The following is a 26,484-nucleotide window of genomic DNA, read 5'->3' as shown; positions in this document are numbered from 1 at the left end:
TCCGTGTACCTAGTTATGGAAACAAAACTCATTCACAAAAACAACATTACTTTTACAATATCCCCAGGCACGTCCCCCCAGCACCATACCCCCCTGCACACCCCATCCCCCACCCATCGACCCAGACTGTCCAGCAGTCCAGATAAAAAAATGACAGACAGGGCGTACTCATGGTACCTCGGCACCAACGGAACGCCCACCTCCGCTCGGCCCCCTTCGTCATCCCCCTCTACCGCCATTATCTTAGTCATACCAGGTGCAGCCGAGCGGAGTGACTTCTCCACCGCCGGACCGGCTGCGCAGAGAGTCCTAATCAGATACCCAAAGCATGCTCTAATCACCGACACACACACAACCAATATCACAAATATCACCACTGCATAGAGAACGTATTTAACTATCACCCAACCTATATACCCCAACTGCTCCTGACCCCAATCCTCCCACGAACTCACCCGAGAGTCATGGATATCCCTCGTAATGTTCCTCAAATGTGCTATCACGTCCGGCATCCCTATCTCATCATTTTCGGGCACATATGTGCAGCATTCCTGACCAATCAACGCACACGTACCCCCCGAAGCTGCCAACAAAAAATCCATAGCCGCCCTTGTCTGCATCTCCATTAATCTCAACGACCGCATCTCCTCATTTTCTAGGCTAAACCCCTTTGTCGTTGTGGCCGCCATGTCCTCAAATAATGCAGCCAAACAATCAATCTCCTTCATATTAGCATACGTCCCATACGCAGGAAGCGCCACCCTGAAAAAACGATCCGCACTCACAGCCCGCGTCTTCCTCGCCCCAGGGTGCGTCGGCAAGACATCCGTTACCCTCATTGCCGGCACCAGATACCCCAACGCACATCTTCCTTTCCAACCCGCCGGCAACGCTGCATACGCATTCTCACCACAAATCCAATACGTACCTGGGGGAGCCCGTGCAGCCACCTTTGCAGCCCCCAGGCTCACCCCCCCTACACAATTCCCCAGCGTGCCCACATACACACCATTCTCGCCGTCCTCACATCTTGTAAACTCCTCCGGCCTAACTGCCACCGGAATAGGCCTAACATCCAAACTAGCCTGCCCCGTCTCACCCCCTAGCAACCGCCCCGCCTTACGATACGCCTCCATCCTCCCCTCACTTACTCCCTTACATAGGAAAGGCAAATAAAATCCCCTCAACACAGAGTTATGACACTCAGTGACTGGGTGGGCCATAAGCGGTAAACCGGCTGCAGCAGACTCCGGTGCTAGGCCGCACACATAACAATCAGACTTATTCGCACTTTTCGCCACTTCCCTTGCTATTTTTATAAACACATTCGTGTGAGGCTCACGCAATTCCCGCTTGTCCACATCTATATTTATAAGCTCCGGCCGCTGGGGCGAAAAATAATACAAAACTCCTGCCGTAAATAACAAGAACACCGTCACCAGAGTGCCCAACACCAACACGCACTCCGCACGCCTAGACAAACCAACCATCCTTTTACCGGCCCGCTCTCCTCCGCGTTATCCCCGCTTCTCTCCTCCTGCTGCGCGTTTTCCCACTCTTCCTGCAACGCCCCACAGACAACAGCCAACAACATCCCTCATTACAAACTGTTCACCATACAACACATAATCCCGGTCTATCCTCCCCCTAACCAACCCTCCAATATATCCCTAACAGGAGAGTGGAAGAGAGGGGGTGGGAAAGCGCCCCCGGGCCAGGGACAGGGACACACACTGGGAAAGGCCCGGGAGGGAGGGAGCACACCCAATTTCCCCAGAGGAGAGGAGACCCGGCAAGACCAGAGTACGTCATGCTAGACAGGAAAGGAGGGAACATCCCGTGAGGGAGTATACCACCCGGGAGGGAGTGACGTACCTAGGAAAGGAGCTAGGACAGGAAACAGCGTGTGTGGGGGGGGGGGGGGGGGGGGGCAAAAAAGCGCACTATTTCCGCACGGGGTCTCACACCACTTCATGGAGAGAACTGATATCTCAATCCTACAGCGGGGCGGGGGGGCATATACCATTGAGACTGGAAGGGAGAGAGAGAGAAAGGAAAGGAGAGGAAAGGAGAGGGAGGGAAAGGGAGGGAGGAAAGGAGGGAGGGAGGGAGGGAGGAGAGGAGAGGAGAGGAGAGGAAAGGAAAGGGAGGGAGAGGGGGGGAAGAGGGAGGGAGGAGAGGGAAGGAGGGAGGGAGGAGGGGGGGGGGGGAGGAAGGAGAGAGGGAAGGAGGGAGGGAGGGCAAAGGGGGGGAGGGAGGGAGGGAGGAGAGGGAAGGAGGGAGGGAGGGAGGAGAGGAAGGGAAGGAAGGGAGGGAGGGAAGGAAGGGAAGGAGGGAGAGGAGAGGAAAGGAGAGGGGGGAGAGGGAAGGAGGGAGGGAGGGAGAGGAGAGGAGAGGAGGGGAGAGGAGAGGAGAGGAGTCAGAGGGGGGCGGAGGGAAAAGAAAAAGGAGGGAGGGATACAGGGATACAGGGACTAAGGGGAGGAAGGGGGGGGGGGGGGGGGGCTCACAATGCAACATTACACTATCACCATCATCTGCTGCCAACTTCAACTCAAATCAACCCTAACAATTTAATCAGACTAAAAGAGTCCGCATGGAGCCCCTAATATATAGGGAGGAGAGACATATAGGGAGGGGGGGAGGGCTCCAAAACGACCATGAATACTCTACTTATCCTTATGTAATCCTAATTTAGCAAGTAACATTATATTAATATAACCAATACTCCAAGCCCACCATAAAGGCAACAACAAAACTCCCTTTGCACCCGTCATCTCACAAAGTCAAGCTGGGAGACAGGGATGGAGCGGAGGGGGGCGGGGGGGGGGGGGGGGGGAGAGGAGAGGAGGGGAGAGGAGAGGAGAGGAGAGGAAAGGAAAGGGGGGGAGAGGGAAGGAGGGAGGGAGAGGAGAGGAGGGGAGAGGAGAGGGGGGAGAGGGAAGGAGGGAGGGAGAGGAGAGGAGAGGAGGGGAGAGGAGAGGAGGGGAGAGGAGAGGAGAGGAGAGGAGAGGAAAGGAAGAAAAAGGGGGGGGAGAGGGAAGGAGGGAGGGAGAGGAGAGGAGAGGAGTGGAGAGGAGAGGAGAGAGGGAGGGGGGGTTCTTGAGGGAGCATACCAGGGCAAGAGATTTGAAAGCACCCCGCACATTTATACCAGGGGGCCTGTGGGAACAATAGGCTATATTTATTCCTAAGACAATATCGCCCCCTGCTGCCCTTTTTCGCACATCACCCCTATTGCACCACAGTACCCCCAAACATCCTGCAGGAGGCGCCCCCAACCTTCTAACAATACGTGCGTCATTACGTAGCACGCCAGCCCACGTGCCCTCTCAATTTTAACCCCAACACCCAGAATCCCCTGCACCGAATTGTAGTTCGTCTTGCAGGCCGGCTTCCTGCAGACGTCGTCTCCGAAATTACGTCACGTCCGCCATTCTGAGATCTCGTTGGACACCAGAATAGCAACACGCGAGGCTTTGTCACGGGACTTCATTTGTTTACAAAATTATCTGTTTCATTCATTCATTCCTAACCTCCTAAACAACTCATCCCCATTCTCTTTCATACAACGCCACAATCACACACATACTCTCATCCAACATTATAATAACCTTCAGCCCTGGGCAGCTCAATACAGCATGTAGCCCCGCCCGGTAGCTTTCCAGCCACCCGACACGATGCTATAAGCTCCACCGGCTCCCAGCATCACCCGTTAGCTTGTAGCCTAGCTTAGCATGTATCCAGCCTTTCCCAGCATAACATTAGCTCACGGGCCCCAACGGCAACCTTACCATGGTCTCCGCCGCAACCCGCGACGCTAATGCCAAGCTGGCGCATCAGCCTCCTATCACACCGAATTAATGCATATCTCAATTTACATCCCTTACCCATATTTTTATACATTTCTACACAGGTCTTTATTAGCCCCGCTACTAAACAGTGCTTTATATACTAACTCATAACGCTTCTAAGTGCCTTTCTTTTAATTCTATTATAAGCGCAGTTTCCACAAGTGCTTTATATCAAGGGTCACTTTTCTCCCCCATCATCCCTCTTCTCAACCCCTCAATCTTCACATCCAGCGCCGTTGAGGAGACCCATTTGTCTCTCCCTCAATCGACCGAATGCCTCCTTAAGAATTCGTACTAATTGGCGAATTCTATAAGCAGATTTCGTCGGACCACCATACAACAGATCTGTATGAAAACGTCTTTTTAAACTCGTCCGTTATACGTGCCGATTCTAAGAGTGAAGTCCGCGAATGATGGCACGGAAAAAGCAACTACCTCTTTGACGACGCGGCCGAACGAACACAATCTAGTCTATTACATTTATGATTGCGTCCTGTTCCAACTGCCCGCGTCTCCTCCTCTGTCCCCAGCGTTTAACTCTTCATCATAACGGCCGAAACCAGACCAGTCTTGTGAGAACTGGAACCAAATCTCGGCCGCTCTGATGTCATTATTCGCTCCGTTACAACCCACGATTCACAGCTGCCCAAACTCCATCCTTCTAAACCCATCTCCCCTGTTGCAACTTACCGTTTACTCTCTGCCGGCGCTTGGATGTCCGTTGTGTAGAGTGTAGACAGTCGTTGAAAACGTCGTTGCTCTGCCAGTGAGAGATCTTGTCTTCGAAGGATGGTATAGTGGATTTTTCAGCTCAGGAAAACGGCTCCAGATTGACGTGTATTTTCAATGAATCTATCTACTAAAGTCTTAGGATCGTATAGTGGATCTCTATAGTATCTCTGCTGTTGTACTCACACGTTCTGTTCAATTGTCTTTATTGGAAGATCCAAACAGCTTAAAGTTCTTGTCAACTTTTCTATGTCTAATCAGCATCTGCAGCACGTCTCGATTGGATAGGTTTTCAGCGTAGGTTTTGGGGGTCGTCTCAAGATGATGCTCTCCGTGCGTCGACGTGGTCTGCTGGTCTCCGTGCGTTCTTTTTTCCATGTCTCAGATCTGTGGTAAATATAGGAATCACCCAAACCCCGCCCAGTGGTCGAGTCTCTGCCCCGTGATGTCACAGAACGGAGACTCCTAATTGGCTTAACACGAAATAACTGGGTTCCCTGACCAATAAGGAAGTGACATGACTATTTTCGGCTCGTTACAAGGTGACCTTACAGAGGGGATGTGAACTAGTTTCCTTTTCGAATGATTTACCCAAGTGTCCCTGAATTCGACCCTCACACAGAAAGGTCTGTTTGGACTGTTTAGCTAAAGTAAACAGAACTTTGGTGCCGGCCTTCAGGCCTGACTTAAAGTTAAGTATTGGGCCCTCCATCCACTTTGTTGTGTGGGGAAAGAGGTTTCATTTGTTTGCCATTTGATCTGTTCTTATTTTTATGGTACTCTGGGCTTTTTCCTATAGCTGCTAGGTGAAGGGTGAAAGGTTGCACTGTTAGCCTTTGACTGAATTCTCCTATGGCCTTTTCCAGAAACCGCTAGATGATTTTGATCCCTCCTGTAATGCTTATACGGGTCATTTTGATCAATTTAATTTACGACATGTGTATTGAAGAAACACTGAAGACTGTCACTATCAATTGGTTCTGGATTATTCTAAATTGTGTGTTGTCGGGAATACTGAAGACCGTCACTGTCAATTGGTTCTGGACCCAGCTAGGGAGGAGGGAACCACACTGCCTCTGTGTTTCGTAGGACTGTTTCTGATATCTCTCTCTCTCCGTTTTCCACCTTGAGCGAAAGCTGGGAGTATCTGCAGAGCCGCTACAACGTCACATGCCAATTCCCCCACCACTATCTGCTGGGAGTATCTGCAGAGCCGCTACAACGTCACATGCCAATTCCCCACCACTATCACCAGGAGGATTCTGCAGAGCGGCAGATGACTCTGCCGAAGGCAGTCTCCCTATTTGTTTGATTATTGTACTTATCCTTCTTTTGACTCTGTAAATAAATACGCCCTAGCATTTGGCTAACTCTGAACTTCCTGTCTGTGCCGTTGCGTTTGAGGTCGGTTACAAACCATAACACTAAAACCTAATGGGGAAGTTTTAAAGAGAGAAAGGTTTTTGCATAAAACGATTAGCCCCATTGTTCCCCCAGGGTCACCAGAAGGTAACATAGCAAGAGAAGAAGGTACCTCTGTTAATGTTGTACCATTCAAATATGATGGAACAACATGGGATATGTGCCAAAATCTCTGTCTAATGGGAAAAACCTGAAACCTTTGTATTACCCTTAAAGATATCCGCATGCATTTCTACCCATTTAATCTTCACATTACTGACTTGAATATAGATGTTGTAATAGTATTCCTTTGTTAATATGCACATTAGGCGATATCTCTTTAAATATGCATAGATTTGCATAGAAACTATTGAAGCTACAGATTTTCTCAGGTGATCAAAATAATGAGAATGGCCACATTTATGGAGTTATATGTAACATTTTTCTAACGTGATGCTGTGTGGAGGTTTGTGTCAGTGTGTATGTGGTCTTGTCTCAGTGTGTATGTGGTCTTGTGTCAGTGTGTATCTGTGGTCTTGTGTCAGGGTGTATGTGGTCTTGTGTCAGTGTGTATGTGGTCTTGTCTCAGTGTGTATGTGGTCTTGTCTCAGTGTGTATGTGGTCTTGTATCAGCGTGTATGTGGTCTTGTGTCAGTGTGTATGTGGTCTTGTCTCAGTGTGTCTTGTCTCAGTGTGTATGTGGTCTTGTGTCAGTGTGTATGTGGTCTTGTCTCAGTGTGTATGTGGTCTTGTGTCAGTGTGTATGTGGTCTTGTGTCAGGGTGTATGTGGTCTTGTGTCAGTGTGTATGTGGTCTTGTCTCAGTGTGTATGTGGTCTTGTATGTGGATCACTGTCCTGTTTTGTGTTGTATTTAATAAAAAATCAAGCAATCAAGCATTTGATTAATATAAAGACATGTTATTGTCTATTCATTCTCTATCTTGCTGTCAATGGTATATTAACTGCAATATACAAAACAACAGGTTTCTGTCCTGCTGGTATGTGCTGTCCTGCTGGTATGTGCTGTCCTGCTGGTATTTGCTCATCTATAGCTTTCCTCAGATCGTTTAATAAACCACAAAACGTTCATCAGGGAAATGGCCCCAACAGTTTATATGCACAACTGTTGTACACAAATGATAGGCACAGTCATGATACCAGGCAGGCGCTGAAATGTACCTCTGCCAAAAACGCATTAAAAATAACAGTCATTTGTAGAGCTATAACATACTAGAACAGGCTTCCACAAAATCTCACAACATCAAGTAAATACAGATTTAGTTAAGAAGTACATCAAGGAAAATAATAAACTGATTCTATACTGATTTTAATACCGATTTTTAGTATACTGATTTGAATTTTGGGATATGTAATTTGGTATTTTATAATATGCACTTTGTAATGGATTTTCTTATACAGTTGTATATGTGATGCTTTTTAGATATGTGTGTGCTGGATAATGTTTTTAATGTTATATCTGTATGTCTGGACCCCAGACAGAGTAGTATTCACCATGGTGAAGTCTAATGAGGATCCAAAATATACAAACAATTAACACTACTTTTAATACCACAGTAGGACTGTTTGTGTGTCACATACTGTAAAACTGGGTCAGGAATATTATTCTTTACGCAATATAGTCGAGGTATGAGGATGATGATGAGAGCTCATTCATTGATGGGGTTTTTACAACAATCACATCTCTTGCATGTGCAGTACTTACAACAACATATCCCAGCTATGCGGCATGGACACCCATTCTTGCACGTACACACAAGCAGGGATCTGGCAAAGGTTTTGAGATCACAATCTCAGGGACGAATAAACTGCCCCTTCTTACAAAACCATAAGACTCTGCATTCATAATCCAGGTGGCATCTCTAAATGGGGCTTGGACGCACAGCTGTTGTTGGTAATAAGCTATTTGGAAATGTTTCCATGCATTAGTTGAGGTGCAAGGGGTTCTCTCAAAGTCTATTTTAAGGGAATTGCTATCAAATGCAGCGCTGCGCACGTCGTCAAATGTCTCCAGGTCTGTTGATGGATTGAGACATTTGATCAAGAATGTTTCCGCCATCTGTATTGTACTTTCTGTTAGCTGTGGACAGTCAAAATTCTGAATCAGAGAGGAATCTTCTGGTTTATTCTTCTGGAGCATTTAGGACTGCACGTTTAGTTGATATATTGCTGGTTGTATCGCACCCAGTCAGTGCATGTAGAGCTGGGAGACACTGTGCAGATATCATGGAGTGGTAATGTTGATCTTTTCACTCCTGTGTTGCAGACGATCCAGAGCTCTTGGAGGCCAAGATCTCTCCAAGTGACTGTGATGTGGTATAACAGGCACACAACAACATCTGCATTTTTACTTCATTGTACTTAGGTTGTACTTAGGTAAGGTTGTACTTTAGTTTGTATATTGTATATTGTATATTGTTGGGACTTATTCCTATTTTACTTACTTTTTGTACTGTATGAAGCACATTCTCATGGTCAAACAGAACCAACATTTCACTGTAATGTACATGTACTTTATACGTACAAATAAACAAAAAAAAGCAAACTCCTGTGGTCAGTTTCCTCGTGTGTGCAGCTGAGTCCAGGGCATGAAGGAGCTCCCAGCTGATACAATCCATGCCTGTAATTGGTTGTGAGCCACTCAACATACATACATGGGGGGGGGCAGGTGGCGCACGGAGATTACGTTCGTCACCAACACCGGGAGACACTGGATTCGCCTGTTCGAATCCAGCTCCCGGCGTTGCTATCAGCTTGGCTGGCCTCTCACACTGATACAATTGGCTGTATCAGGGGGTGGGAAAGGTGAAGGGTGGGTCCTGGGCGTTGTGGACAGCGACCCCTACAGTTCGGTCGGGGCGCCTGCTCAGCAAGGGTTGGAACTAAGGAGAGATAGTGTGGCCTCCCACACGCTACACTCTCCCCGGTGAGAACCTGCGCGGCCAGGTTGGCTTGCCCCAGGCTGCACATGCGTCGGAGGAAAGCATGTGACAGTCTCCGGTCTCCCGGACCAACAGTAGGGGAAAGTATGCAACAACCAGGAAGGGTGGGATGGGAGAAAAATCGGGAAAAAGGAGGGGAAGAAAAAAAAAAAAAAACATACATACATACTGCGGACTGCAGACATAGCGAGGCCATGTACCATATGCAAAACATTTCTGACGATACAGCGCTGATCGGTCTAATCAACAAAGGCGATGACCAAGCCTATAAAAAGGAGATTGACTCATTTGTCCACTGGTGCGATGCCATCTTCTTGGAATTAAACAGCGAAAAAACCAAGGAGTTGGTCATCAACTTCAGTAGGAAGAAGGTGAATGTCTCTCCTGTCATCATTAGGGGGCAGGAGGTTGAAATAGTCCAGTCCTATAGATACCTTGGCGTTCACCTGAACGGTAAGCTGGACTGAAGCTGGACTGAAGCAGAACACAGATTCTGTGTTTAAAAAAGCCCAGTCTCTGCTCTTTCATCTGAGAAAACTTCGTTCTTTTGACATCAGCAGGTCACTTCTCTATGTATTTTACCAAGGTATCCTGGCTAGTGTCATGTTCAATGCTGTTCTCTGCTGGGGGGGCAGCATCCCTGTTTCGGACAAAAACCGTATCAATAAAATCATCAAAAAGGCTGGCTCAGTGATTGGCCTTCCTCCTGATTCCCTGGAGATCACCATAGCCAAGCGAACCAGGACTATACTGAACACCATTTTATCTTTTGTAGGCCACCCACTGTTTAGTATTTTCGATGCTCTGCGAAGCTAATTTAGTAACAGATTGCTGATGCCTCAATGCTCTACTGAGCGATTGAGAAGGTCCTTTGTACCTGCTGCGGTAAAACAAATTACAAACACCGATAGCACTGTGTTAAGAGGCTCTCCTATTGTGTTGTGTGAATGAATGAATGAATGAAAACTTTATTTAACAGATTGCAGAATGGGTACAATACAGTACGGCTCAATACACACAATTGTTAAGGGGATGCAGACCAGAGAAAAACGTTTGTCTTGTTTACATCAGGGTCCCCCATTTTCAATTCATATTGACATTTATGACATACTCAACATACATGACATTTATGGCAGTGACAGAGGCCAAACGGCGCTACAGGGATAAAATTGAACTCCAGTTTGAACAAGCTGACTCTAGAGCTATGTGGCAGGGGCTAAAAACGATGACAGACTACAAAGGCGCCTCCCTCAAACTGAACAGTGACATCTCCTTAGCAAATGACCTCAATACCTTCTATGCGAGGTTTGATGCTGGTAATAACAACACCAGCCCACAAGCCACGGCAATGGGGGGGGGGGGGGGGGGGGGGGGTCGGCTGCTGATGGAGACGCAGTGTTCAGGGTAACAGAGCATGAGGTGAGGCGGACCTTTAAAAAAGTGAATATCAGGAAGGCAGCAGGTCCGGACGGCATCCCCGGCCGCGTCCTAAAAGTCTGTGCCGACCAACTGGCCCCAGTATTCACTGACATATTTAACCTGTCCTTAGAACAGGCTGTCATCCCCACCTGCCTGAAGAAGTCCACTATTATCCCTGTACCCAAAAAATCCAAGCCTGCTTGCCTCAACGACTACCGCCCTGTAGCTCTCACCTCCATAGCCATGAAGTGCTTTGAGAAGCTAGTAAAGGGCTACATCTGCTCCTCCCTCCCCATCAACATGGACCCCCTGCAATTTGCTTACCGCCCCAACAGGTCCACGGAGGACGCCATAGCCCATGTGCTGCACACAGCAGCATCACACCTGGACAAGAGGCAGGGGAACTATGTGAGAATGCTATTCATCGACTACAGCTCGGCATTCAATACCATAGTCCCCTCCATACTCATAGCCAAGCTCAGGGACCTGGGCTTGAACTATGACCTCTGCCAGTGGGTCTTGGACTTCCTGACTGGCAGACCCCAGGTGGTGAGAGCAGGCAACTGCACCTCCTCATCCATCACCCTCAACATAGGGGCCCCCCAGGGCTGTGTTCTGAGTCCCCTCCTCTACTCCCTGTACACACACGACTGTGTGGCTCAGCGGAGTAGCAATACAATCATCAAATTTGCTGACGACACAGTGGTGGTGGGCCTGATCTCTGCCAACGACGAGAGGGCCTACCTGGAAGATGTCAAGGTCCTGGCGGGATGGTGCCAGGAAAACAGCCTCTCCCTGAACGTCAGCAAAACAAAGGAGATGATTGTGGACTTCAGGAGGTCGGGGGTCAAGGACTACAGCCCCCTCAGCATCGACGGGGCACCGGTTGAGAGAGTCAACAGCTTTAAGTACCTCGGAGCCTACATATCCGAGGACTTGACATGGACCACACACATTGACAGTGTTGTGAAGAAGGCACGACAACGCCTCTACTTCCTCAGGCGCCTAAGGAAGTTCCAAGTCAGTCAGAAGATCCTTAAGAACTTCTACTCATGTACAATAGAGAGCATCTTGACTGGCAACATCACCTCCTGGTTTGGGAATAGCACTGCACAAGACCGAAGCAGACTACAAAGAGTGACACGTTCAGCCGAACGCACAATTGGAGGGGGGCTCCCCACCCTCCAGAACATTTACAACAAGCGTTGCAAGGGCAAGGCTAAGAGAATCATTAAAGACTCCAGTCACCCGAACAACTGCCTCTTTGAACTGCTGCGGTCAGGCAATCGCTGACCGGAGTCTCAAGGCGAGCACAGAAAGACTCAGAAGAAGCTTCTATCCCCAGGCCATCAGGCTGCTAAACGAACAATGAACACTACACAACAACAACCACCAAACGCACATAGCACACACATCCACACGCACACACTCACTTTAAACAAACACACTGTAGCACCCACTCCACACACTTTATAGCACACACCCACTTTAAACAAACACACTGTAGCACCCACTCCCCACACTTTATATTTATTGATGAAGGATTGCACTACAACTCGTTCACCTTACTGTAAATTGTACCTAAATTGTACCTCATCCCATTTCTGCTTTGCACTATATAGTACTGTACATTAGTACACTGCATAGTATTGTATATTATATGGTAACTCAGAACATTGTACATATGTCTATACCGAACACTGTGACCTCATTTTCTTCTTCTAAATTACATGCTATACTATGTTATTTGATACTATCTTGTCTAGCACAGTCTCTGGAGCGTAACAGTAAGAAGCATTTTGTATGAAAGTATTCTGTACTTCTGTATGACAACTATTAAAGAAACTTGAACTTGCATAGGGACATATAGGTATTTAGTACTGATACATTTGTGACATATGCGATATCCAAATATACAGTACTGTTACTCATAGATCCTGACAGAGTATATACATATGATGGGGAGGGGACTGTACATTAGGAGGGGGTGGGTGGGTGGGAGAGAAATATACATCCGGTGGTGAGGAGACTGTACATTTGGAGGGGGAGAATATATACATGCGGTGGGGAGGAGACTGTCTATTAGGAGGGGGTGGGGGTGGGGGGTTTGGACATTTACGGTGGCCAGTTTCTAATTGCAGCCTCCCGTAGGTGCTCTTTAAGAGCGGTTTTGAATGTGGGTAGGGATTCACATTCCTTTACAGCTTTGGGTAGGGCGTTCCACATTGATGTGGCATAATTGCAAAACATGTTTAGTCCCTTGTTTGAGCCGAATCTGGGTTTAACATGATTTGTTGAGCTTCCTCTGGTGTTGTAGTCGTGGTATTCACTGACCTTTGGGAAGTATTTTGACATGTACATGGGTACCTTAGTCGTATAGTGTATCTTGTATACCAGGCCCATTGCAAGTTGCTGTACTCTGTCGTCTACTCTAAGCCATCCTAGGTTGTCAAAGTGTGCAGGGGTGAGGTGGGTTCTAGGGGTAAGGTCAAGTAGTAGTCTGACTAGTTTGTTTTGTGATGTTTGTAATCTTGTTTTTAGTGCCTTTGAGGTGCTTTGGTACCATGAGGTGCAAGCATAGTCGTAGTACCCTTGAATGAGTGCTCCTGCCAGAGTCTTCAGGGTATTCTTGTTTACCAGAGAGGAGATCCGGTACAAGAATCTAGTTCGTTGGTTGACTTTTTTTTATTACATTGGATGCCATTTTGTCACAGGAAAGATTTGCCTCTAGGATGGAACCCAGGTAGGTAATTTCATCTTTCCTTGTGACAATATTGTCACCCACTGTAACTGAGAAGCCGTCGGTCTTGCTGAGTTTGTTATTTGAACCGAAGAGAATGGACTCTGTTTTGCCCATGTGTAATGATAGTTTGTTATCAGCGAGCCATATGCAGATTTTGCCTAGTTCCGAGCTGAGGGTTTTTTCAACCTGCAACTTGTTCTTGTCAGAGACCAGCAGGGCTGAGTCGTCCGCAAACAGGAACAAGTTGCAGTCACAAGCTGACGACATGCATTTGCATAAATTAGGAACAGTAGCGGCCCTAGTATGCTTCCTTGTGGAACACCACAGCTCACTGTGAGGGGGGGGGGGGTACCGTTTACCTCCACCATCTGTTCTCTCCCCTCCAGGTATCCTGGAGTGTATTGTATCATGTAACTGTGTCTTTCATTTTTGTATATGTGTATTCGCTCTGGTGGCAAACCATGTTTCCCCACGGGGATTAAGAAATAAACCATACCATACCATACAGTAGAATGCCTGGAAAGCAGTTTTGCTGATGGAAGACGACCAAAAGTCCTCTAATACCACAGAAACCTTTTGGTTTGGTGATTTCACATCATGGACGACCACATGTTTTGATTTTCCTCTTCTCTCCCTCTCACTATTTTTTATGCTGTCCTCTTTGTAATCGTCGAAAACTATGTGGATCTCATCACAGTTGTTCCCAGCTCTGGTGACAGTAGATGTCAGCACACAAGCCAAGTCGTGGAATGTCTTGACCAGTGTAGTAGTCACTAAATATCGAGTCAGAGTCGAGTATCCAGTCCCCAGTGTTCGAGTCCAAGTCAGAGTCACCAAAGAAGAGCCTGAGTCGAGTCTGAGTTGAGTCCTAATTACCCTAGTCCGAGTCCAAGTCCAAGTCATCAAGGTTGAGTCCACTCCACTCTGGCAGTCAAAGAGCTGACATACAAATAAAAAAAGGTCTAGATTAAACATAAATGACAGTCACCATTTCAAAGGGAGTTTATTTACTTTGTGACACAATAGCCAAACAAATGCACTAGCCATCAATATCTTATGCCAAATGATTAGGGCCTATTACATTTTTTTTTTTATAATAACAGTATTTACCAATTAACAAGTCCGAGTCCGAGTCTGCACCTTTCGAGTCCTAATGCAGTCAATGCTCGAGTCCAAGTCCAAGTATGAGTCATCAGTGCTCAAGCCCAAGTCGAGTCACGAGTCCTGAAAATCAGTCCAGGACTCTGACTAGAGTATTACAACACTGGTCTTGACAGGCAGATCAAGCTTTGCAGGTGAAGTCAGTTATGATGGAGCTTTCTCACCATGTGGCCATGAAGTCAGAACTTGTAGGTGTGGAGGCACAGGCGCATAGATTAAGTCCAGTGCGTCTCTCTCTCTCTCTCTCTCTCTCTCTCTCTCTCTCTCTCTCTCTCTCTCTCTCTCTCTCTCTCTCTCTCTCTCTCTCTCTCTCTCTCTCTCTCTCTCTCTCTCTCTTTATTTATGTTTACTGTTTGCATACGAGGTGGACCGGTGGTCCGCAAATGTTCTAGTGGTCCGCATAAACAAGACGTTTGGGACGATCTCTAAGTATGCGGTCTATGCGTACAGCCTGGGCGGCCAGAGCATCTAACTATTCTAACAGCAATATATAATCAATATATAACAATAATAATTATTGAAAAGTTCTGGGTTTTTTAAGTCGTATTTGGGGGCAATTGACCAATGGTAGTAATTTTTTTCTCATCTGGGTAAGAGTTTCTTATCTGAGTAAGAGTGCTCTCACTCTTAGAATTTGGTCTTGCCTAAGAGAAAAGCTAAAATAAGAAAACATTGCTGAATCAATCCCAGGTAAGAACAAAATAAGAAAAAATGCTAGTTAAGAACAGATTAAGAGGAAATCTGTTCTTATATCGCTTCGTGAATGAGGCCCATTGTTCCTCTGAAAACGTCTACTAGACTTACGTATATGGTTCTTCCTCTGAGGTACTCAATTCATAGTTCACCCTCTTTTTAATTCACCACACCATCGCTGTCTAGAGCAAAGATGGAATGTGAATATGCACAGAGAACACGTTCAGCCATTCATTAGCGTTTTGCATTAGCATCTGCGTCAGAGCTACGTCATGTTGAAATGGTGCAACTACAGTTATAGATTATATAGCTTTACGCTCTGCTCTATTGGAACTATCCCTTTATCCACTCTAATGAATAACTTTCTCCAAATGCGCACACCTATTTACCTCCGCCTGGCCACACCCACATCCGCTCCTATATAAGCGGGGTTGTGGCCACACCATCAGCTCCTTTCCTACTTTCACCACCGAAAGTGTCTGTAATACACCACTTTAAGCTCAGTGCCAAAGTAGTTTGTTGAAGAGAAGAGGAGCTGCGTTGACATTGTATCTTTGTTTTCTCTCTCACAATTTTTCGAGAAAATAAAGCGATAATGGCTTCACCACCGGAGAGTCTAGAAGATGATGATCATTCTGACCGCCACCGGCGCTTCGCATTGGGGCGCGCGTCGCTGAGCAATCTGCAGCTGGATACTATGCTTCGGGGGGCTGTGTGAGAGCTGACGGTCTCCCTGGGCGGGTGATGTTTTTGCGACGCAAGCCTCGGGTGTGTCAGTTGTGAGGGTCGACTGTGTGCAGCTTGCGAAGGTCGGCTCCAAGCTAGAATCCCTTCGTTGCCCCTTATAGCGGTGTGGAGGGGGTTCTAGTTTGATGCCCCACGATAACATAGACTCCTCCTCAGTGAAGTAGTAGCTTTGTTTTCCTGGGGCCGTGATTCCGAGTCTGCGGTTCGATTCCCCGGGTCTCTGGAAAACGGATACCCTCTGCCGCCGTGCTGGCCCCGTTTTTCAAGACGAAAACACCCGGCACGAGGGATACGAGTTTGTTGTTTCATTATGGGAATATCTCCGAGCTCGAGTCGGCTGCAGCCCGCGTACAACAAGGGGCTTACTGCCGATGCCGCTGTGTCTGGTAAACACCGTTCTGTGAGAGGGACGTGTGTTGCCTTTTTCCCTTTTTTCTTCGGATAAGAAGAGGAAAAGACAGCGGCTGTCAGAAGTGTTGGCCTGTATCGCTATTTCTCACGTTATACAGCTTCAGAGTAGCCGCTTAGCTTGCTACTGCGTTAGCTAGTGGCTATCGATAGCCGGTAGAAGCTAACTGTTAGCCAGTTAGCTCCTAGGCTAAGTCGTTAGCTGGTGGCTACGCTCGTCTGGAAACGTTAGCTTGATGCTATCAGTTAGCCTGGAGTTAGTTGTTAGCTTATGCTACTGTGACGACCCCCACTCTACCTGCTAAATGGAGAGTCTGACTCACCAGGAAGCATGGTGGAGTGGGTGGCTCGTTAACTGTATGAGTCTCACCTGTGCAGAGCAGAGCTGCCTGCACCTCAATATATGTGTCTCATTCTAATTCCCTCTCTGTCTGCTTTCTCCACTCCCAGGCACAGGTTGTACCAACACCCAAGCTGCATCCTTTTGACATATTGTAACACTGATACTTACACCAAACACACACCATAGCATATCTACTCACTCATCCACACACTGCACTCACCACTGATTCTAATACAAAACATTCCAGTGTTCATGTGCTTATGTTTTTGTGTGGTTAGATAGGTTTAAATAAATCATTCTTTGTTAAATTGTTATCACGTGTGGACTCCCTATTTGTCATAAATTACCTGTTTGTGACAAATTGGGGGCTCAGTCCGTTTGTAGGGCCTTTTTGTAGGAGTTGGTGCATTTGTTTGTATTTGGCCTAGTGTGGTTGAATTTTGGTTGGATTCATGCTAGCATTTGGTATTTGTGGTTTGATTAGCATTTGGTATTGTGTATTTGGCTGGCATTTGTATTTAGGTTCCTATGGGGACGATTTGTTTGGGCTCTGTCTGAGTACAGGAGGGCTATTTTGGAAAGTAATTAGGCTGCTTAATTGGGCTAGTGTCTGTGACCTAAGGTTTGCAGCTAGTATTTGTAGCCTGTTGGCTAGTGTTTGTTTGTAGCCTAATTATTTGTATGCCAGTGTTGGGGAGTTAGCACGTGATTTGTTCTTGGGGGTGTTGGTTGTGTGGGATTTGGGAGAGAGTAGCAGTTTGTTTGTGCAGATTTCTTGTAGTAGAGATTTGTTATTTTGTTTTATTGTTTTGTTTTGGTTACAGTTTGTTTGTTTGTTATTGCTTGTGTTGTGGCTTTGGGGTTTGATGCCTTAAATAATACAGTCTGTGTGTTTTGGGAACCAAAAATCCCCAGGTAGGCGAAGAGGGCAGGTTTCCAATAGGGGGACTTGTCTTGGTATTTTCTTTTTTAGGCGGCTGCAAAAACGTAGGCAGAGACAGGCACTGGCATAGGCGCTTTTGTCCTCTCGGGAGCACGTCTCTGGCTCAGAGGAGTGGCTGTATAACAGGTACTTTTTCTGCCCAGAGAGTTCTAGTGCATAGATACCCCCTACAAGTAGTGGCACGAAGATTGAGGTTTTGAGGTAGTTAGTTAGTTAGTTAGGACCTGTAGTTAGTCAGGGTGGGGAGGTTCATTGGATCAGACTGTCTTATTATTGGTGTTCACGCTTCATGGTCCCGACATAAGTTTGGTTTGTTTGTAGCCACTGGTACATTATGGCCTCTGTTGTGGAGGAATTTGAGCAGTCACCATCAGTGGAACTGATTGATCAGTGTACTAAGGAGCAGTTGTTAGCGATTGCTGAGAAGTATGAGATTGAGATACCTGTTAGACTGTCAAAGGTGGCAGTCAAGGCCACTTTAAAGGCAGAGTTGGTGGAGAAAGGTGTTCTCAAGCCAGCTGGGGTACCGCTTCTCAGTTTTGAGCAGCAGAAGGAACTTCTGTTACTGCAGCAGCATCAAGAGTTGGCTTTGGAAGAACTTAAGCAGAATAGTAAGCGTCAAGAGTTTGCTTTGGAGGAACTTAAGCAAAAGACTGAGCTTGCCAAAGTAGAGGTGCAGAATAGAAAGATAGATTTGGTCGGAGCGGGAAAGTGGCTCAGTTCTGATGTTACTGATGGTGCTGGGGATCCGTCTCAGGGGGGTCAATTTGACGTTTTACGTGAACTGCGTTTGCTTCCTCCGTTTAATGAAAAGTTTTTTTCATTGTTTGAACGTTTGGCAGATGCAAGGCACTGGAGTAGTGAGGATAGTTGTATGATGTTACAGTGTGTTCTCACTGGTAGAGCCCAGGAAGCGTACTCTGCATTGAGTCCCACGGACTGTAAGGTTTATGTGCGGGTGAAATCGGCAAAGGTGTACGAACTTGTACCTGAGGCGTACAGACAGCGGTTCCGTACGTGGAAGAAGAGGGACAAACAGTCTCATCTTGAATTTTCACAGGATTTAAGTACCCAGTTTACCCGTTGGTGTGTAGCGTCTGGTGTCGACACCTTTGAACAACTCTCTGATCTGCTGGTATTAGAACAGTTTATGATCTCTGTTCCTGTAAATGTGGCAACTTACATTACACAGCAGGGTGCGGTGACGCCGGGGGAGGTTGCGGCATTGGCAGATGAGTATGTGTTGATTCACAAGGGTACCTTCGGTGGTTTAGCTATAGAAAAGGCTCATAGAAGAGAGACTTTATCTCCTCGTCCAAAGTGTGGATCAGAGAGGAGGGGTGATTCTGACACACGGTATAGACAGCCACCTGCATCTGACACACGGTATAGACAGCCACCGGCGTCTGTCAAAACATGCAACTACTGTAAACGTTCTGGACATTGGAAGGATGAGTGCCCACTTCTTGGCTCGAGGGGTGGGTTTAAGGCACAAGTAAAACCTGCTCTGCTGGCCAATTCCCTTACCCATGGGATGGTGTCACCATCGGTACCGTCTGCTAAGACCGTAGGACAGACGTGCCTGGAAGAGTATGGTGCGTTTCTTTCTGATGGTTTTGTGTCTTTACAGGGCAGTGACGTTAGGGTGCCGGTCAGGATACTGCGGGACACTGGCTCAATCGATTCGTTTGTGCGTGAGTCAGTGTTGCCTTTTTCAATTGATTCTGACACAGGGGATGTTATCTTGATTCGAGGGATGGGGATGTCTGTGTTCCCTGTTCCTGTGCATAACATTTCTCTTGTTTCAGGTTTGGGGAATGGTGATGTGCAGATAGGTGTGCGTGCTGAGTTGCCTGTTGATGGAGTGGACATCATTTTGGGTAACAATCTGGCCGGGGTACGAGTGTGGGCCGATGGGCCTCTCCCTAATGTAGTCACCCAAAAGTCACCTAGTCCAACTTTGTTAGACACTTCATCTGATGTCATTGTCTATCCAGCCTGTGCCGTTACACGTGCCATGACAGCGGCGGGTGACACACGACGACAGGTGACAGGTGTTGAATCGGTTCATGTGGGTTTGATTCTGCCTGAGCAACTCCAGTCCATGTCGAAGGCTGATTTGGTTGCAGAACAGGTTAATGATCCAGCTTTGCGAGAACTGTTTGAGAAGGCCGTGCCGTTTGAAGACATAGGTAGCTCGGCGCAGGGATACTGTCTTCATGACGGTTTATTGTTTCGGAAGTGGATACCGCATGGGGATGCTTTCGTGGGTGACCCCATTTTTCAGTTTGTGGTACCATGCAAATTTCGTTCATTGGTGTTGCAGACCTGTCATGACAATGTGGCAGGGCATCAGGGAGTGAGGAAAACGTATGACCGTGCGCTGAGACACTGTTTTTGGCCCCGTTTAAAGCGTGATATATCCGCATATATCAAAACGTGTCACACGTGTCAGTTAACTGGGAAACCGAGTCAGACCATCACACCGGCCCCGCTCTCTCCTATTCCTGTTGTTGATCAGCCATTTGAACATTTGATTATTGACTGTGTTGGACCATTACCGCGTTCCAAACAGGGACATTTGTATTTGCTTACGGTAATGTGTCAGGTGACCAGATACCCGGCAGCGTTTCCGCTTAGGTCAATAACGTCAAAGTCTGTTGTTAAGGCGCTGACACAGTTCATTTCTGTGTTCGGGGTACCCAGGATCATTCAGAGTGATCAAGGTTCCAATTTCACCTCACACATGTTTGCGGCAGTTCTCCGGCAACTGTACATCAGGCACAACAAAGCGTCAGCTTATCATGCCCAGTCTCAGGGAGCGTTAGAGCGTTTTCATCAAACGTTGAAGTCGTTGCTGCGCTCCTATTGTGTGGAGTTAGGGGGTGACTGGGAGGAGGGCCTGCCCTGGCTTCTATTGGCCTCCAGGGAGGTAGTCCAGGAGAGCACAGGGTTTAGCCCTAATGACCTGGTTTTTGGTCACAAAGTCCGTGGTCCCATGGCTGTGTTGAAAGACAGCTGGGACATGACAGAACCCCCTCGGAAATTGGTTGATTATGTCAATGGTTTCAGACGCAGGTTGTTTTTGTCTGTTGAGTGGGCGAAGGAGAAGTTGGGGAGGTCTCAGGGTAAAATGAAATCCCTTTATGATCGTCGCACTGAGCTTAGGCAGTTTAAGGCTGGCGATCAAGTTTTGCTTTTACAGCCGGTAGTAACGTCTCCCTTTCAGGCAAAGTTCACGGGCCCTTACACTGTTGTGCGGCGGGTGTCTGACCTGAATTATGTTATTGCCAAAGGCAGGAGGGCAAATAGGGTGTGTCATGTGAACCTTTTAAAACCCTACTACTCTGGCCATGCTGAAGGGGGGGTGAATGATGGGGAGAATAATGGGGAGACTGAGAAGGTTTCTCTTTGTACCACTACAGTGGACAGGTCCACCTCTCCAGTAGCCGGCCCTGAGGAAGGAGTAAACCCGGATGTGGTGTTGCAGGGGCGGTTGAAAAATTCAGAGTCATTTGGGAGATTGGATGTGATTTTGGCAGATTTGGATGACTCGAAGCGTGTTGAGTTAATAGCTCTGATTAACCGTTTTCCTGCTTTATTTTCAGATGTACCCTCACGCACACATCTAATTGAACATGATGTGGATGTGGGAGAGGCAGCCCCAATAAAGCAGCCTTTCTATCGTGTCTCACCCGAGAAACGCAAGCATTTGGACAATGAGGTTCAGTATATGTTGGACAACCAAATTGCCGAATCATGTTCGTCAAGTTGGGCGTCGCCTTGCCTGTTGGTCGGTAAACCCGACGGAAGCTATAGACCATGTACTGACTTTCGTAAAGTGAACAACATTACCAAACCAGATGTGTTTCCTCTTCCCCGCATGGAAGACTGTGTAGATCGGTTATGCCGTTTGGTCTTCGAAACGCCCCCGCTACTTTCCAGCGCCTTATGAACAAAGTAGTGGCTGGTCTGGATGGGTGTGCCGTCTACCTGGATGATGTGGTGATCTACAGCGACACATGGTCTGAACACCTTCAGCGTATCCGGGCACTGTTCAAAAAATTGGTCTGGGCACGGTTGACTATTAACTTGGCCAAATGTGAATTTGCAAGAGCCACTGTCACCTATTTAGGGAAGGTGGTCGGTCAGGGCAGCATACGCATGGTTCAGGATAAAGTTGTGGCTATTGTAAATTATCCCCCTACAGCGACAAAAAAGGATTTGATGCGTTTTCTGGGTTTAGTGGGCTATTATCGGAGTTTTTGTCGCAACTTCTCATCCGTAGTAGAGCCGTTGACTAACTTGTTGAGGAAGGACTCCAAGTATGTCTGGTCAGGCAGAAGCCAAGTGGCATTTGAAAATGTGAAGGCCCTATTGTGCTCTGAACCTGTGTTAACTGCTCCACGTTTAAATTACTCCTTTTCATTACAGGTGGATGTCTCCAACGTGGGGGCAGGGGCAGTCCTCCTGCAGGCGGATGTGCATGGGGTGGATAAATCGGTGGCCTTCTTCTCGAGGAAATTTAACACCTACCAACTTAACTACTCAGTTATCGAGAAGGAGGCGTTATCACTGATTTGGGCACTCCAACATTTTGACGTGTATCTGGGGTCAGGGGTGACTCCCCTGGTGGCGTACACGGATCATAATCCTTTGACCTTTTTAAAGTCCCTCCAAAATCCCAACCAGAGGTTGATGAGGTGGGCTTTGTTTTTACAGCCCTATTCTTTGGACATTCGTCACATTAAAGGGTCTCAGAATGTGATTGCGGACGCAATGTCCCGCATACCCTAAGTTGGTCCCATGAGGATACCTTGTTTTGCCTCTCTCTATCTGTTCCCCAATCCCTACTGTCTCCTGCTCTCTTAAATAGCTTCTTAGGGCCCTATGTTGCTGAGAGCGGAGGCAGGATGGTGAGGGGAATGGGTGAAGGGTAAAACAATGTTTATTTTTGATTTGAATATAGGGGACAAAATATTGTGTTACTTGAGTTTATGTATGGATTTAGTTTGGTTAGTCACTTGTATATAAAAATGTAATTTGTTAATAGGGAAGAACCCTTTTCTTTAGGGGGAGGGTGTGACGACCCCCACTCTACCTGCTAAATGGAGAGTCTGACTCACCAGGAAGCATGGTGGAGTGGGTGGCTCGTTAACTGTATGAGTCTCACCTGTGCAGAGCAGAGCTGCCTGCACCTCAATATATGGCACCTCAATATATGTGTCTCATTCTAATTCCCTCTCTGTCTGCTTTCTCCACTCCCAGGCACAGGTTGTACCAACACCCAAGCTGCATCCTTTTGAGATATTGTAACACTGATACTTACACCAAACACACACCACAGCATATCTACTCACTCATCCACACACTGCACTCACCACTGATTCTAATACAAAACATTCCACTGTTCATGTGCTTATGTTTTTGTGTGGTTAGATAGGTTTAAATAAATCATTCTTTGTTAAATTGTTATCACGTGTGGACTCCCTATTTGTCATAAATTACCTGTTTGTGACACTACAACCATTGGCGCTAGCCGTGATGAGGTAGCGGGCCCTGGCACTCTGACTACGGCGTCATCTCTGGCAGAAGATGTCATCGGGCCTGCGCCATGACCTGCCGCAGGAGGGGGGTGTCGCGCCGGAGCGAGGCTCCAGCCGCCGCCGCTTCTGGCCCTGCCAGCGAGAGGCCTTGTCAACGTGGTAGACCAACCTGTGTTTGCGGCCTTTTCGTCCTGCGTACGAGGTGCAGGTAAGATGTCCGTTGGACATTACCCCACTCTTCCTTCCTCCCCCTTCCGAATGTTTTGATTAATAACTATGTCTTTGTTTAACAAAACATATGTTGCTTCACTGCATTTGGAGATACGACGTGTGCTGTGTGAAAATTGTCTTGGTCGCTGTCTTGTATAGCTTAGGTTTTAGCATTTGCCAAGGCTTATGTCTTTCTCTCTACCTAAAAACGGTGTTATTTTTTACGTGAGTAAAAATGTACTGGGGTTTTTGTTGTATGATGAGAAGTTGTGTGTGTGCGGGCGGCTAGGTGGTGTAGTGGGCAAGGCACTCGCCACCAGTGTGGAGACGCTAGGATTCGCGTGTTCGAATCCAGCTCTCCACATTGTTTTCAGTTTAGCTGGTCGTCCGCAGTAATACACATTGGCCGTATTACGGGGAGGGAAAACTGAAGGGTGGGGATCGAACGTTGTGAACAAGCGACTCCTACAAGTCGGTTGGTGCGCCTGCGCAGTAGAATCAGGAAGTGTCGGGGGCAGCGTGAGCCTCCCACGCGTTACTCCTCGACACTGAGAGATCGAGCTGCGCAGGTGAAAAGATGCGACTGCTGTTACCTCAAGTACCGGAGGGGACTTGTGCTATGTATGACTTAGTCCACATTGCAGCCGGCTTGTGGGAGGCAAGAAACAGCGTTCGTGACAGGGGAGGGTTGAATTGGATGATACGAAATTGGGATGGGAGAAAAATATAGAAAAATGGGAGAAAAAGTGGATAAAAAAAAAAAAGAGAAGTTGTGTGTGTGTTCATGTAACGTTTAGACAACGTGGCTGAGTCCACAACTGGCTGGGTGTTAACCTGCAGCGCTGTACATAGTGGCATGTGATCGAGGGCCTGAGCCCTCTCTTATCTTGTTATTTTCTTTACTTAAGGGTAATGGTAAAAATAACGAGTGGCAAGTTTTCACACATAAGCAGAGCCGTGGATAAAAACCTTTTTTCAAACGAGGTTATCGGTTGTGGCTGGCGTGCATGATGTAAAGCTTTTACTCTACAGGTGAGTATGTGCTTCATCTGCCGCGCCATGCACCTGGTGTCACGGCTCTGTTTTTTCTTTTGGCGTCGTATCAGGGGTGAGGTGGTGAGGGGGTGGGTGAAATTATTCCCCGGTTTGCCCCCCCCCCCCCCTCAAATATGATTTTGTTTTCAAAACGTGTGTTGATTCACTATATTTTTGGGGATACGGTGTAATCCCTCAGCTACTGCTGGGGTTGTGCTCTTGCTTAGGGAGAGTGCAGTTTTCTCTGAAAATTGTTTGGTCGCTATTATGGACTTAGCAAGGCCTGTAGCTAACACTTGGTCGAGGACTTATGTCTTCTCTCGTCATAAAAGACGGCGTTCCTCTTGCAATAGTGAGAGTGAACTTTTGCCTTTTTTATTGTGAAAGAGGGTTGTGCGTATCATGTTTCCACGTTTAAGTAAACGTGGCATTGAGTCCACAACTGGGTTAGTTGTTAGCCTACAGAAGTTTACATGTATAGCTCTTGTACCAAGGCCTTTGGCCCCTCTCTTTGGTCTGTGTTTTTCTTACTTTAGGGTAAAGGTGTAAAAGTTCAGGTGGCAAGTTCGCACATGAGCCTGAAGCGTGTATAAAGCCCGTTTTTTGCACAAACGAGGTTATCGTCTGTGGCTGGCGTGCAGAATGTGAAGCTGTTACTCTAACAGGTATAATGCGCTTTCATGTAGCGCCCTACGACTGGTGTCATGGCTCTGCTTTGTTGTTGCATCGTATCAGGGGTGAGGGGTCATAAGGGGTAGACTAATAACCCCTCCCCTCTTTACTGATTGGCCGGGAGGTGGGACCTCCTGCCTGTCAGTCTCCCTGTCGGCTGAGGGTTCAGCGCGTCACAGGGAGGGGGAAGGGGGGTCCCTGGTTCCACTCCATGTTAGGATGGGTGGGTCACAGGATTTCCCCCCGGCCATGAAATACGTCACTGGGCGCGTTTTTCCTATTGGCCATGAGACATCCGTGAGTTTTCAGGTATGTGCTACAGACCGCTGTCATTGTCAAAGTTGGATGATGCGATGCATTCGAGAACTGTTTGTTTTCTGCTCTGCTCTCTATTAAAGTGTGTATTGGGCCGTTGGTCACTTGGCCCAATTGTTATTACATGTATCTTTTTCAATTGTTACTCACGTAGAGGTCTCTCTGGGGGAACTTCTGTCTTCCCCTCTTATGTAAGGAGCAGAATTGACAGGGGTTTACCCTCAGACGCGTCATATGAGACCCGTGTCTGTGTCTTTTTTTTTTTTTTACTTTATTTTTTAGCGTTTATCGCTTTTCTGGTCAAGCATGACCGACAGTTGTAGAGTGAAACGGGAGGGAGAACAGGGGAAGACATTCGGCAAATAACGGCGGGTCCGGGAATCGAACTCGGAGTCAACCAGAACCGTGACGCAGCACGGCTCCTCCCGACGCAGAAATAGCGCCGAGATACGCGGTGAGCTACTGGAGCTCCCCGTGTCTGTGTCTTATAGGCCGGCTTCCTGCTGCTCGTCCCAGACAGCATGGAGGAAACATTGTCTGGTGTTTCTTATTAGAATTCGCCATCGATATGTTTCGGGTTCTCGACGTGCATATAGCGCTGGCCCTGGGTGCTTTCCATGTGGACCACTTTATGGCTGGTGCGCCTTGGTTGCCCAATTGGCGGAGGGCGTAGAAACGGCGTTTTCTATGCGGGCGGCTGGGAAGGAGATTTTATCTCTACCGAGCGCCAGTGCACTAGGTTAGACTCGACGGCTCACGTGCATCTCCGGGGGGAGATGACGGAGTAGATCAAAACATTGGCGGAGGGGTCTCGCGCATTTGCGTACTGACCGTCTTGGTGGCACCCTCTGTGATGTTTTTGGATCGACACGCGTACCTACCATTGGCGTCGTTAGCCCTGGGCTTCCGGGGCTTTAGCCCTGGGCTTCCGGGGCTTTAGCCCCGGATGTTTTTCTCCTAGCCCCGGATCTAAAAAAATAAAAATAAAAAATTGTTTCAATTTTTTCTTTTTTTTTACTTTTTTTTTTCTTTTTTTCTTTTTTTTTAATGTCAGCATCCCCATTGTCTGTGCTGAATGTTTGTTAGTGTTTGGTATTTTTAGTTGGTTTTTAAACATCCATTTTTAGTAAGTAGTTTTCATTTATCCTATAATTCTTTCATTCACCGATTTGTGGACTTTTTTTTAGTGTCCTGAAAGGCGCCTTATAAATCAAATGCATTATTATTATTATTATTATTATTATTATTATTATTATTATTATTATTATTATTATTATTATTATTATTATTATTATTATTATTAT

This window comes from Notolepis coatsorum (assembly GCF_963971535.1).
Source record: "Notolepis coatsorum genome assembly, chromosome: 13".
NCBI lineage: Eukaryota > Metazoa > Chordata > Actinopteri > Aulopiformes > Paralepididae > Notolepis > Notolepis coatsorum.
This window is presented reverse-complemented; position numbering follows the sequence as displayed.